Source organism: Momordica charantia (genome assembly GCF_013281855.1).
Source record: "Momordica charantia cultivar OHB3-1 chromosome 9 unlocalized genomic scaffold, Mcharantia_2.0 BLBB01000009.1, whole genome shotgun sequence".
Classification (NCBI taxonomy): Eukaryota; Viridiplantae; Streptophyta; class Magnoliopsida; order Cucurbitales; family Cucurbitaceae; genus Momordica; species Momordica charantia.
This window is the reverse complement of record NW_028275167.1, coordinates 5,897,020-5,910,756: the sequence shown is the minus strand read 5'-3', so window position 1 is coordinate 5,910,756 and position 13,737 is coordinate 5,897,020. Positions and strand designations below refer to the sequence as shown.

At 31.9% G+C, this 13,737-nt stretch overlaps 1 long non-coding RNA gene across 1 annotated transcript; it reads left to right on the top strand.

Moving 5' to 3' along the window:
- Window positions 1-10,708: 10,708 nt before the first annotated feature.
- Window positions 10,709-13,342, top strand: LOC148208878 (uncharacterized). The gene is made up of 2 exons (XR_015787069.1): window positions 10,709-11,409; window positions 13,070-13,342. It is a non-coding gene; the product is annotated as an uncharacterized LOC148208878 (long non-coding RNA).
- The last annotated feature ends 395 nt before the right edge of the window (window positions 13,343-13,737 follow it).

Genomic DNA, 13,737 nt, shown 5'->3' with positions numbered 1-13,737 from the left:
GATTCAACATTAGTGAAGAGATTCCACGAATCGGAGGCCTCTATGGCAATTGAATCTCACGGTGGAAATAAATCTCTCTCCTCCATTCTTTCCCAAATTTCTCTTCTCGATTCTTTCTCAATTTTTTTCATTTTTAAAAAATATAAAATACCTATTTTTTCTTTTTTTTTTTTATACAACTTGTACATAAAAATTCAAACTCAAATTTTTTTAATTGAAAATAGATACAATAACCAGTCAACCATCACAAATATAAGATATCTATTTTATTGAAAATACATACATTAACCAGTCCACCATCACAGATATAAGATATCTATTGGGACATATTTTCTTACGGACATGTATCATAAATGGGCCAGTACAGATATTTAAATATTTGTCTAAAATGGACACTAGTGAAATTTTTATAGACTATGTAATTAAAAAAAAAAACAAATACACTCCAGTATTTTCCAAAAAAATAAAAAATAAAAAATAAAATACATACATACACTCCAGTATTTCATCAAATAAATAAATAAATCTGAATCCAATTTTTACACAGAAAAAAAAAATCATTCACACGAACAATCCGAAAAAAATGCAGATACACAGTGATCCGACGCCGAAGAATGCTACTCGGCTCCGATTCGCCGCCGATGTACGACGGCCGGGAATTCGCTTCACCGTCGGTGTACGACGGCCGGGAATTACTCTAGGTCTGGATCCGATCCCCTTTTTGATATGAACGTTGATTTTCCCTCCGGAAGAGGACTCTGCACCGTTATCTGCAATCCGATGAGCCGCCGTCTGAAGAATGTTCCGGCAGAGCATTCCGGAGGGCGAATTCCAAGGCTCGCCGTGAGCGGCGGCGGAAGTGGCTAGGGATTCAGAGAACAAGAGAAGAGCGAGAAGAAGTAACGGAACTAGGGCTTTAATGGCAGCCATTAATTTGAGTGTTTTTTGATGGAGAAGTGAATCGAAGAACAGAGATTTTGGTAAAAATGTGCAATCGATTCAATTTGTAGATAATTTGGGATTTGTAGGAAGATGAATTTCAGGTTCGGCCACAATTGACCATGGATTTGACGCCGCCGCTTCCCCCTTGAGCCGTGGTTTCATTATAAATATCATCCATTCGATAGGTGAAATTTGGTTCAAGTAATAATCCGCTGGGCCACTTTCAAAACGTTCTATTTTTTTTTTTTCATTTGAGTTCTTGGAAATATTTGTTTTGGCTATTTTTTTAGTATAATAATCAAAATTAACGAGTCAAAGCGAGAATATCGATCCCTCATTCGTATTAAAAAAATAAAAATAAAAATTAACGTTGATGAATTATGTTGTGAGTTTCTCTTGAGGTTGGAGTTTTTTTTTTTTTTTTTTTTTATAAAAAAACCGGTTTTTAGTATATTAGGAAACTTTCTAAAACTAAAAATAGTCAATTTTGGAAATAGATCTCCATTTTTCTCTTTAATTTTCTAAGATTTTCAAAGTATTTTTTTAAAAGAGGCTCCTGTAATGGTTTGAGGTATATATAATTATAAAATAATTAGTGAAAAAATTATTTATTTTCACACCCAACATATATATGTATAAAAAACATGTGGAGAGACTTCTGACTTCTTTTTTAGTACGACTGTAAGGTGGGATTTATATGTCAATTACAGCTAAGCTATACTCGTTTTTTTTTTTAGACTTTTGACTTTTTGATAGTTCAAATTGACTCATTTTCATATATTTAATTATAAAATTGTAGTACCAAAAAAATTATATAATGGTAAACAATTTAAGAATCATTTGGTACACGATATCTCATATACCATCTGACTCACTTATCGTTATATTGTGTTAAATCATCATTTATTAGTTCAATTAACAAGTCACTTCGCATTTAACTAATATGTCAACAATAATAATTATATTAGTCAACGTGAGCATGTAATTTTTATAGGAAAAAACTTCCATCGAGGAAGCTCCTTATGAATTTCTATATGGTCCAGTAATATATAGACAAGTGGATTACATAGGAATTATACAAAATTAAAAAATCTACTTGTTTATATGTTAGTGGACTACGCATGAATTCAGGAGGAGCTTTCTCGTAAATTTTCAAGGGAGAAGTTTTGTCTCATATATGTCCAACAAAGACGTTATGAGTTCGATTCACCACCCAACATATTTTTTTTAAAGTAAATAATAATGATTATATTCATTTCAAATCATCCAATAAAAAAAAATCATCTCAACGTTTCAAATTAGAGAATTTAAAATCTATATTTTCTTGAATTTTATAGACCCAAACGGAGTACAAATACACCCAACTTTCCAAAAAAAGAAAAATAAAACGCATGCATACACAGTACACTCAAGTATTTCTTCAAATAAATAAATAAATCTGAATCCAATTTTTACAAAAGAAAAAGAAAAAAAATCATTCACGCGAACAATCCGAAAAAAGCGCAGATCCACAGCACAGATCCGACGCCGAAGGATGCTACTCGGCTCCGATTCGCCGCCGATTTACGACCGCGGGGAATTCCTATTGGTCGGCCTCGGATCCCCTTTTTGATATGAACATTGATTTTCCCTTCGGAAGAGGACTCGGCACCGTTATCTGCAATCCGACGAGCCGCCGTCTGAAGAACGTTCCGGCGGACCATTCCGGAAGGGGAATTCGAAGGCTCGCCGTGAGCGGCGGCGGAACTGGCTAGCGGTTCAGAGAACAAGAGAAGAGCGAGAAGAAGTAGCGGAACTAGGGGTTTAATGGCAGCCATTGATTTGAGTGTTTTTTTATGGAGAAGAGAATCGAAGAACGGAGATTTGGGTAAAAATGTGCAATCGATTCAATTTATAGATAATTTTGGGATTTGTAGGAAGATGAATTTCAGCTTCGGCCGCAATTGACCATGGATTGGACGCGGCAACTTCCCCCTTTCGTCGTGGTTTCAACTTTCATATTTAATTGTCTCCGGGATGGTTCGGGTGGCTTGAGTACTGAAAAGAAATATCGTTGAGGTATTAAGTTCAAGTCACAAAGATTGCAACTCTACCCAATAATAATCCTTTGCATATATACGGGTGGACAGTGCACGTACCTTCAAGTATAGGGATTAAAAAACGGTCGACTTCTGAGTAATAAAAAAAAAAATTCATAATTACGTTAATGGAAGATTTATACCAAATTAGGTTTGTTTTGGCTGACTTTCAATATAAATATTCATTTGATAGGCGAGTTTAAATAGAATAATAATCCTTCCATCCTTACTTTCTACTTTCAAAATCTTCATATTTTCATTTTTTTTTCCATTTTAGTCCGAACTTGGGTTATTATTTTTATCTTATTTATTTCTATCCAGAATTTACCGTGGCATTTTATTTGCTAAATATTTATATGTTGACATAAATTTGTATCAAAGTATTTCTATGGTATATAAATGATGAGTCAACATTTTGTAAAGGGAAATTAAAGTAGTAAATAAATATAGAGATCGACAGGAATGTTTTGAGATGACAAAAACTAAAATGAATAAACAAAAACTAAAATCAAATCTAGTATAGCTCAGCGGTAATTGATACTAGTTCAAACCACATAAATCAAAATAGACATTTTAAAAGGATGAAAATAGTATTTTAAATGATTAATTTTTGTTAGTACACCATGCAACTATTGTGTTAATGGATTAAAAAATGTGGTTTTTATTTTAAGAAAATTACACTTCACGCTGTTAAAATAAGAGAGAAAATTATACTTCATTATGAAGCACACGAGCCAACGGCTAATCATTCTTATTGAAATTAAAAAGAAAAATGTAGGATATTATTATTTTAAACATATGGTCAACCATTTACGAAGCAAAAGATTTGGGTCTGTACTCGATTCAAGTTGAAATGGGAATTTTTCATCTCATCATCCAAGGGGAAGGAGATTTTTAGTGAGATTGGCGACCTAATGAATAATATTAGAGAAAGAATTAGAGATTTTGTATAATTTTAAGTCAGGTAAAATGTGATGGAAACATGGAAGCTCACCTTCTAGCCATACATGCACTAAAATTAAATACGAAGGAAAACGGAATTTCAATTTACTATTATTAGCGGTGATTTTTAGCTTACATGTGACTAATTTTGATTTGATAACGAAGATTATATGTGGCCTTTAACTTGTGAGACTCAAGTTTCGTTGTCCTGGTCTCGTCTGCTATGATCGAGTCGACCAAGCTTCCCTGAAGTCATGTTCCCATTCAGTTGACGAACCGACTATCTTCACTTCGGTTCAGCCACAGTTTCCGACATACTCCACGACAACACGCCGCGATTTACGACTATCTCAAAGAGTCGTTGAGGCCTTGTCAAGGATATTGTTGGGGAAGTTGCGTATAAACAAGACCCATTTGCTCCGTATCCAGGTACGCGAACACTAAATTCTTTCTTGAGTTTAGTGTAGCCTGCTATTAATTTTGGCATCAGAGTATGTTTTGTGTTGCAGGATCCCTGTTCAACATCTCTTCAGTTCGTCATCCAGGTCAACATTCGCGGAATTTGTCAATTTTTTAATAAAACAACTATCTTGATTAGAAAAATGACTTTACTGTATTGATAGAGTAGTAGGAATGAAGATGATAAATGGAAAAACACAAGTTTATTGTTATTTGTTTTCATTTTCTAATTTGTTATAAAATACAAATAAAAGTAATATTTTATCATTTTTGAATCTATAAAAGTAATATTGATAGAGTAGTACCGAAATTCTGTCTTTTTTATTTATAAAAAAAACCCGGAACAAAAATTCAACATTTACCAAACTAGTAAGGTGAAAGTGCGGGTGGAAGGAATTTTGAGCAAGTGGGTGGTGAGCTGGCATCCACTGGTTTATTTGTCTGCACGCTTTTTTTTGTTTTGTTTTGTTTTTTTTATTATTATTATTTTTTTTTTTAGAACTACGGTTTTTTTCGAGACAATGTCTTGGACCATTCACGTCGATTTTATCCTTATTTATGACATCTATATGCATTATTGTTAGTTTTTTTATTTAAATATAAAAAATTTAAACAATTAATTTGATTTTCTAAAGTTTTAATTATTGTAGTCCAAAATCAATTATTTTCATAATCTCATAATTTACTCCGTAATATATTATATTAAATAACAAAATTAATTACAATCAACGATTTCAAATTCAAAATTTACCCACAATTTTCTTCCATTCATTCTAATTCCCACTATCTTCTTTCTTCTCCGTGCTTTCACTTTCAGTGTGTTGAATGAGAGGAAATTTGCTAATTGAAGAATGAAATTACGAGCTACAATGTCATCAATTATAAGAACATATAATCAATTCAAATAATAATTATTTTATGATTGTGTGTTATAAACTATATACGTCAGCACTCGTGAGTTAGTTATAAACTATATACTTCCATATTCCAATAAAACGTTACAAACAAATATAAACTATATCACTATATCAAATTATTGAATTCTTAGAACTGAAGCAGATCAATTATTCACTTGATACTTATTTGATAATTAAATAGATATACAATAATTAAAGCGATTTGAAATATTTACCATGTAATACAAATTTAAAAAAAATTAAAAAATAATTTGTAATTTTATTTAAACAAATAAGACTAAATACACTCAATTTTCCCATTAAAAAGGTGAGAGAAAAAAAAAAGAAATACAGTCGAGTTTTTCATCGAAGAAATAAATAAATAAAATAGAACTCCTCAGTCTTCACAGGAGCAATCCCAAAGCAATCCATATACAGAGCAGAGATCCAGCGCCAAAGGACGATACTCGGCTTCGATCCGACGCCGATAGATGGCCGGAAGTTACCACAGGCCGTCCGATCCGCCTCTTGATTTCAACATTCATCTTTCTTCCCAAATTAGATGACTCGCCATTGTCATCCGCAATCGGATGAGCCGCCGTCTGAAGGAGCGTTCCGGCGAGAGAATTCGGAGCCTCGCCGCGACCGGCGGCGGAAGTGGCGGCTAGGGATTCAGAGAATAAGAGGAGAGCGAGAAGAGCTACGGAAACAAGGGATGTAATCGCAGCCATTGATTGTCGAAGCTAGAGAATCGAAGAATTGAAGATGAATATACAAATTTTCGATGGTTCGAACTTATATATAATTTCAGATTGTTAGGAAGATGATTGACCATCAGCAGGCTGAATTTGAATTTCCTCTGTATTTTCGTCGACTCTTCAATAATTGGGCAAAAACGCGGAATATTTTTTTTTATATTAAAAAATGGGAATCGGCGGCCACATAATTTTCTCTTTCCGGTAATGTTTTTCAAAATTTACTCAACTTTCCAAAATTATACATTATACTATTTGTTAATTTTTTATAGTTTATGAACAAATTTAATTATTTATTAGCTTATAGACCTACATACAAAAAAAAAATTATTAATTTCAACAACATTTTTTATATATATAGATTAAATCGTTATAAATTTTAAGTAAAATGATTAAGTTATTACATATTAAAATGCAGGGACTAAATCATCACTTCAATGACGAGATCAATGATGTATTTAAACTTTTTTTCTACAAACGTGAATATTATTTGGGAAATTATAGAATATAGCAAAATTAATTATCCCATACTTTACCACTTGCTTGTAATTTTGATTATTTTACTAATCACTCCAAACTAATAATTATTATTTAAATAGATGACGTGTGGTATTGGTGTATTCGCCCTTATTTTATATGAGTTTAGATCATAATTTTTCGTTGTTAAATTTTCATTTTTCTTTTGTTTTGGTTCTTAAATTTTAAAACGTAATGTTTTAGTCTCTAATTTGAGGTATCGGAACTAGGCATTTGATTGGAACCATTAATTTGAGTAATGATTGTTGATTAGAGAATAAAATTGGAGAAATGTATATAATGTGTGGATTCGAAAAATTTAAGATATGTGATTAAGATTATGTTTGTTATAAAATAATAATTATACATATAATATATTATAAAATAATAGTTATTTATAAACAAAATATTATAAAATAATAATTATATGTAAAATCAATAACATATATAATTAATTAATAATATTTTAAATTAAACTAAATATTTAATGGGTAGGATCACTTATTTATAAATATATTATTAAATACTTCTGTCAATTTAAAAAATATTGAAATTTCAAATCTTTTATCAAACACGTTTTAAAAAACTCTGAAAATATGGAATGAAAATTTCACCGAATATAGTTTTATATCGTTAGAACTTAGAAAGATGGATTTAACTTTTAAGATCGGCCGGAATTGACCATGGACGGCGGCGGCGACGGCGCATTGAATTCTTCCCCCTTTTCGCCGTGGTTTCGTTAAAATATAAATTTGATAGTTACGTGTGAAATTCTCAGGTCAGGGAAAACGTGGGGTTTTTAATTAAAATAATAATAAATTTCCCGACCTTTTCGTGGGGAGACGTTTTCTAATTCTTTTTTCCCCTAAAAATGTAGACAAAATTTAATAAATCATAGAAACTTTTTTAATACAACAAATTGGAGCTAGGCTTGTGTTGTCAATATATTAAAAAATAAAAATTTATTTTTATATAAATATTATATGGTACATTGAGTGAAGATTCAAACTCACAATTAATTGATCGGACATAGATACCTGAACCAATTGAATTATGTTCATGTTGATAAAATTATATTTATATTATTTTAACATTAAGATTTAAAAAATATGTTAAATATGGGAAAGAAATACACTTCTGAAAAATAAGGTTCGGGGTAGGTGTCAATTTAATCGAAATTTCAAATTCAACATCTTTAGTTGAGGTTTTGACTAGATGTCTAATTGGTCTCTCAAATTTCAAAATATACCTTTTCGGTCCCTAAAGTTTGACAAAGTTGTTCTACATGATCTCTCAGAATCATTTAATCATTAGTTGATTTAATGGGAAAATGACATAGCAATTAATAGGTGACCGAACTTTCTAACTTGATATTTTAAGATGAGTTGTAAAAAAAATATTAATTGTTACAAAATTTTATTATTTGATGTGTCATTTTCTTTCTTCCTTGTACCTAATCTTTTAAAATGTAAAAAAAATATCGATTAAGTCATTCCATAAAAATATGTCAACAAAAATTTGATAAATATGTATTTAATAACACATGAACATGCTACTTCAATATTATTTTATACATGAAACGCGTGTGAGCAAAATTCGACCTGCTAATCAAAAAAATTATTATTTTTTTCTTGTGGAGTGGAATACTAACCTAATTTAATTTTTTAATACATTTAAGGTAAAATTGAAAATTTTAAAAGATTATAAAAGCCAAATTTAAAAATCTACAGAAATTAGAGACCAAATATATTTAGCCTCGAAATATTTCGTAGCTAAGTAATTAGACCAATGCTTCTCAAAGTATATTTGGACGGAAAACACAATACAAGTAACTTCTAATTTATCTGTTATCTCAAATATTGTTTTGGTCTATTGTATTATCATTTATAATTATTATTATTTGAATTTCTAATTTTTTTCTTACCAATCATATATATCTTAATAAATTGAGTTATATGTTCAAGTGACCTTTAAATAATTTAGTTAACTGATATTACCACATGTATCTCTATGTGTGTTGTCTTTGTTTTAGATCAATTTGCACGATGTTTTAGTTCTTAAATTTTCATAACTTGTTTCATTTAATTTTATGTAAGGGTGTTTTCGTAATTTTGAGATTTTAGAAAAAGAAAAGAAGGAAAAAAAAGAAAGAAACGTAAATCGAAACAGAGGAAGGAGGAAGAAATTGATGTTGATTTTGAAACAGATTTGAGTTTGGGAGCTTGACTTTGATAAGTTTTGGAATTGTTAAACCGTGAATTTCTATGATATGGACTCCTTTATGTGTTTGTGAATCACAAGTTTATTTGAGGTTGGAATGAAATGGTCTATGAATTTGTTGCTTTGCTTAAGAAATTTCTTGAAATAGATGTTGAAATTGGATTTTTATGTGTTTTGATCACAGATTTGGATGGTAGTATTTGCAAAACAAAAAAAAAAATGAAATGGAAGGGGAAGAAGCCACTCGGGAAGAAGATGAATATCAAAGAGGAGAGAGAAAGACTATGTGTTGGGAATTAGACAAAAGAAAAAAAAAAAGGAAAGTGATTGGGAATTGAAGCAAAGGGAACGTGAGTATGAATTGAAATTTCATGGGTTATTATTTCAGGACGATCAGAAATTGGAGCATCGTACCAACTAAATTCACCTCGTTCATAGGATTTGTTAGTGGTTATTTTACTAAATATTTTAAGATATCTATTATAGAACTTCAAGAAAATATATATTACGTATGTTTGATCATTTCTGCTGAGAAATTGGGTTTGTTGAGAATTTAGAAATGATTTATGATTTTCTGAGAAACTGTTGTGCTTAGTGAATATGGTTAAAAAGAAATATTTTTAGAAGTGATCTGAGAAAGAAATGTTCTAAGAAAGAAGAAAAGAAGAATTTTAGAACTGTTTATGAGATTGAGAATTTTATGCAGAAATAAGTTTACAAACCACCATATTTTTGTATCCAGGTGATTAATCGTATGCTATGTGAATGTGTTTCTATAGTATACCCAGAAATAGGTCTTTGAGACCATTTTACTCCGCGCGTTGAGAGAAATATTCTGCTGTGTATACCAGTCGACCAGAAATAGAATTATTCTGCTGTGCATTACTCTGAGTCAGTAGACCAGAATAGAATGTGAATACATATGTGGTGTTGAATTTCCTTAACCTGTTTCAGGTTTGAAAGAGAATTTTTGATATGTATTTAGAAAGTGTTTTTGAAAGTATATGAAGTTTTGCTGAAAAAAAGCTTATTATTTTAATTTAAAGAAGTTTGTTATAAGAGTTTAAATTTCAGTTGTCTTTATGCAAGAAGTTTTACGAAACTATTTCCTCAGTAAAATGTCACTCACTGAGCTTCCTATCTCACTGTTTATCATTGTTTTTATCCACCAGGTTGTACCTGAGTTTCAAAGGGATAGCCGACTGCCACTCATCGTCTCAGAACTTGCATATCACATCTAGAATGACTTATATTAGAGTAGTTGTACCTTTTGTGGTTGTACAACATGTTTAGAAATCGTGGTCGAATAGTTATTTTTGAACTTAATTATGTTACACTTTATGTTTTATATATTGAAGAATAATCTAAATTAGTTTTAGAAATTTAGAAAGAAATTGACTATAGACTCGGTAGTTGGTTGGGGGTCTGTGGTCGGTGCGGCTTGTCCTATAGCTAGTAGGTGTTTAGGGCGGGGTCGTGTCATTTTAGGATTTAAGGTGCGTTTGGGAGTGATTTTGACATGATAAAACCACTTTTGCAGTTATCAAAATCACTTCTATTTCCATGGATCATGTTTAGCAAATAACAAAAATTGATTTTAGGAAAACGTAAAATAACTTAAAATTGATTCTTAAGGTATTATTTTGGTGGTTATTTTGGAAAATCAATTATTCTTTAAATTTGTTTTTTCGGAATCACTTCTTCTACAATCACTCGCAGATACATCCTTAAACTTTTAGATGCTATATTTTAGTCGATCCATCTTTCAAATATATTGTAGGAAAATTTATCTTTACGTTATTGAATTTTCACATTATTATTTATGTTTTGGAAAAAATTGAAAATTAGAATAAAAAACAAGAAACTTATCTTTTTTTTTCTTCCAAAATTTCTATTTAATTACGAGAATGCTAAAAATAGGAGAAACAGTAAATTGCTTAAAATTGAAATGAAAACATTATTTTAAATCAAATTAATATTAATTGTACTAAAAAAAATACAGCCAAAGTTTTTCATCAATAAATAAATAAATAAAAAGAATCAATCCAAATTTTGCCGAAGTGAGGGATGGAATAATTGATTCACTCACACGAACAAACCAAGAACAATACAGAGACAGAGTAGAGATCCAACGCCAAACGACGACGTTGGGCCCCGATTCGCCGCCGACGGGCTCGGACCATCGGCTCTTACTACGGATCGTCGGGTCCGCCTTCTGATTTTTCGCTCGAAGGAGAGCTCGCCGTCGCTCTTTGGAAGCCGATGGTCCTCCGCAGCGGTCTGAAGGACGTTGTTCGGGCGAAGCATTCCGGTGGAGGAATTCGAATCCCCGCCGTGATCGGCGGCTAGGGATTGGGAGAGCAGGAGAAGAGCGAGTAGGGGTATCGGAAGTACTAGGGATTTGATCGCAGCCATTGATTTGAGTGTTGGGATTCAGAATCGAAGAATAATGGATCAGATAATTGGAGGTAGGATTTGGAAATATTTATTTATAGTTTGAGATGAAGTCAGAAAGATGAATTGAAGTTGAGCGTGGATGGCGATGGCGATTTGGCGAGCGGGCCTCTGAATTCTTCCATCTTCTCGCTGCGTGTTTGTTAGGTGAACTTTCTTTGGTTCCTCTCAATTTCCTTTTCCCATGTGATTGGTTTGATTTGATTATATCCGCGAACCAAACGAAAACGTCTTTGAAAATTTGGTACCTCATTAGTTTTTTTTTAAAGAAATTATATTTATTCATATTCTTCTCCTTTATAACGACCGAGAATTTAAGTATTATTCCAAAACAATTGTGTGATTTTTATTTTAAAGAAAATTAGTTAAATATATATATATCTATTTTTTTTTATTTAGTTTAACACTATAGAGATGAGAATTTGAATTGCTGACCTTTTCGGGTCGATGATATATAGTTTAAACTATAGATTTTAGGATAAATGGTATAAATCACCCTTAAAGTATCATTGCAATTACACCCTCAAACTTTCCATGGTAAAAATTGAACCTTTCCACTTTTAAAAGTGAAAAAATTGAACCCATAAATTTCAATTTTAAAAAATTAAACTAAACTTTCTCATAAATGAAAAAATAAAATTTATTTCCTCTCCCTCTCCTCGTTGTCGTCCTCTCTACTTCCTCTCCCTAGAAAATTGGTTGGTTTCTTCTTTCACTCTCTGCAATCTCTATCGGCCTCCACCACCTATCCCTCAACGAAGACGGCAAGAGAGCGTAAGCTAGTTCCTCTGTTTTGAAAAAAAACCTCAGTTTCTCAATCGAAGAGAGCATAAACTCTAGCTCCTCCGATTTTTCTATATTGTTTAGAACTTTCTTCCTCTCCAGCTTCTTGAACACGTCCCCAACACGTCCCCAGAGCTCTGGTAGAAAATTTCGGCTCTAAACCATTTCTTCTTCCAAAAGAGCGGTTGTACTTGCTCACCCTTTAAAAGAAATTGAAAAACATGACCAATTTATCGGTCTCTTGAAATAGGGAAAAAAAAGTTTCTGTAACTCGGGTTCTTAGGGGCCATGGTAACGATGGGGAGAGAATTTTGGTTAACGGCATGCTGGAATTTGGAATTGGAGAATTTGTTGCGGGAATTGGGAATTGGGAAGATCATACAGGGCAATAATTTTCTATATACTACAAGACAGGGGAAGGAGAAACACAAGTTCTCCATGAGAGAAAGTGGAGAGGAAAATCCAGGAAGAGAGAGAGTAGAAAAAAGAAAAGAGAATAAAAATAAATTTATCTTTTGTTTTGTTTAAAAAAAATTTAAGAGTTTAATTTTTTAAAATTGAAAGTTTAAGGTACAATTTTTTTCACTTTATTAAAGTTTGAGGGTTTAAATTTTGAGTTTGAAAGTTTATGGGTGTAATTTTTTCATCTGTAAAAGGTTTAAGGTTTAAGTTTTAGGGTTGAAAGTTTGGAGGTGTAATGGTAACGATCATCATACTTTAGATGTGGGTTGTGCAATTCACCCTAGATTTTAACTTATTTTTAATAATTACGTATTTAAATTGTAAAATTTAATAATTAAGAAACCTAATAGTAGAAGTGTTATTGAGGTGGGGCATGGATGAAGATGGCTTTCCAACACTTATCTCCCATTTTATTCTCTTCCAATCAATTTTTTGGAGATCGAGAGAGGGATTCCTTGTGGTGGACTTGCGACGAACAGTTCCTTACAGAAAATTACTCCCTATTTATTATTTTTTCATAGTAGAAATTCTCCGTTAAAAATTCCTTTTTATGCCTTAGCAGGCGGCGGCGGCGGCGGCACCACATTGCTACTAAATCCCTCCACATCCTTATAGCTCCATTGCAACTTCTTCGGCTTGACAGGAGCTAATAAATTTATTCAACAAAATTTCAAGTGATAATCATGCAGTAAGAGTTGAACTTAACATTTAATTAAAGATATAATCACGAACTTGTTGAATTGTTCGTGATTTTTTTTAACACAACAAGTGGGATGAGATTCGAACTCATGATCTCTTAGTTAAAGATATGTACCAATTATTGAGCTTGTTCGTATTTATGATAGTAATTGAACTTTTTTTACTCCAGAAAACAAATTGTAATTTAATTTAATCAAATAATCACAATACTAAATACACTCATTTTTTCCATTAAAAAATAGAGAAAAAAACACGCTGTTGAGTTTTTCATCGAATAAATAAATAAATAAAATTCTACTCAAGTTATTCACAGGAACAATCCCAAAACAATGTATATTGAGAGCAGAGATCCAACGCCAAAGGACGATACTCGGCTCCGATCCGCCGCCGATAGATGGCCGGAAGTTACTACTGGCCGTCCGATCCGCCTTTTGATTTCAACATTCATCTTTCTTCCCAAATTAGATGACTCGCCACTGTCATCCGCAATCGGATGAGCCGCCGTCTGAAGGAGCGTTCCGGCAAGAGAAT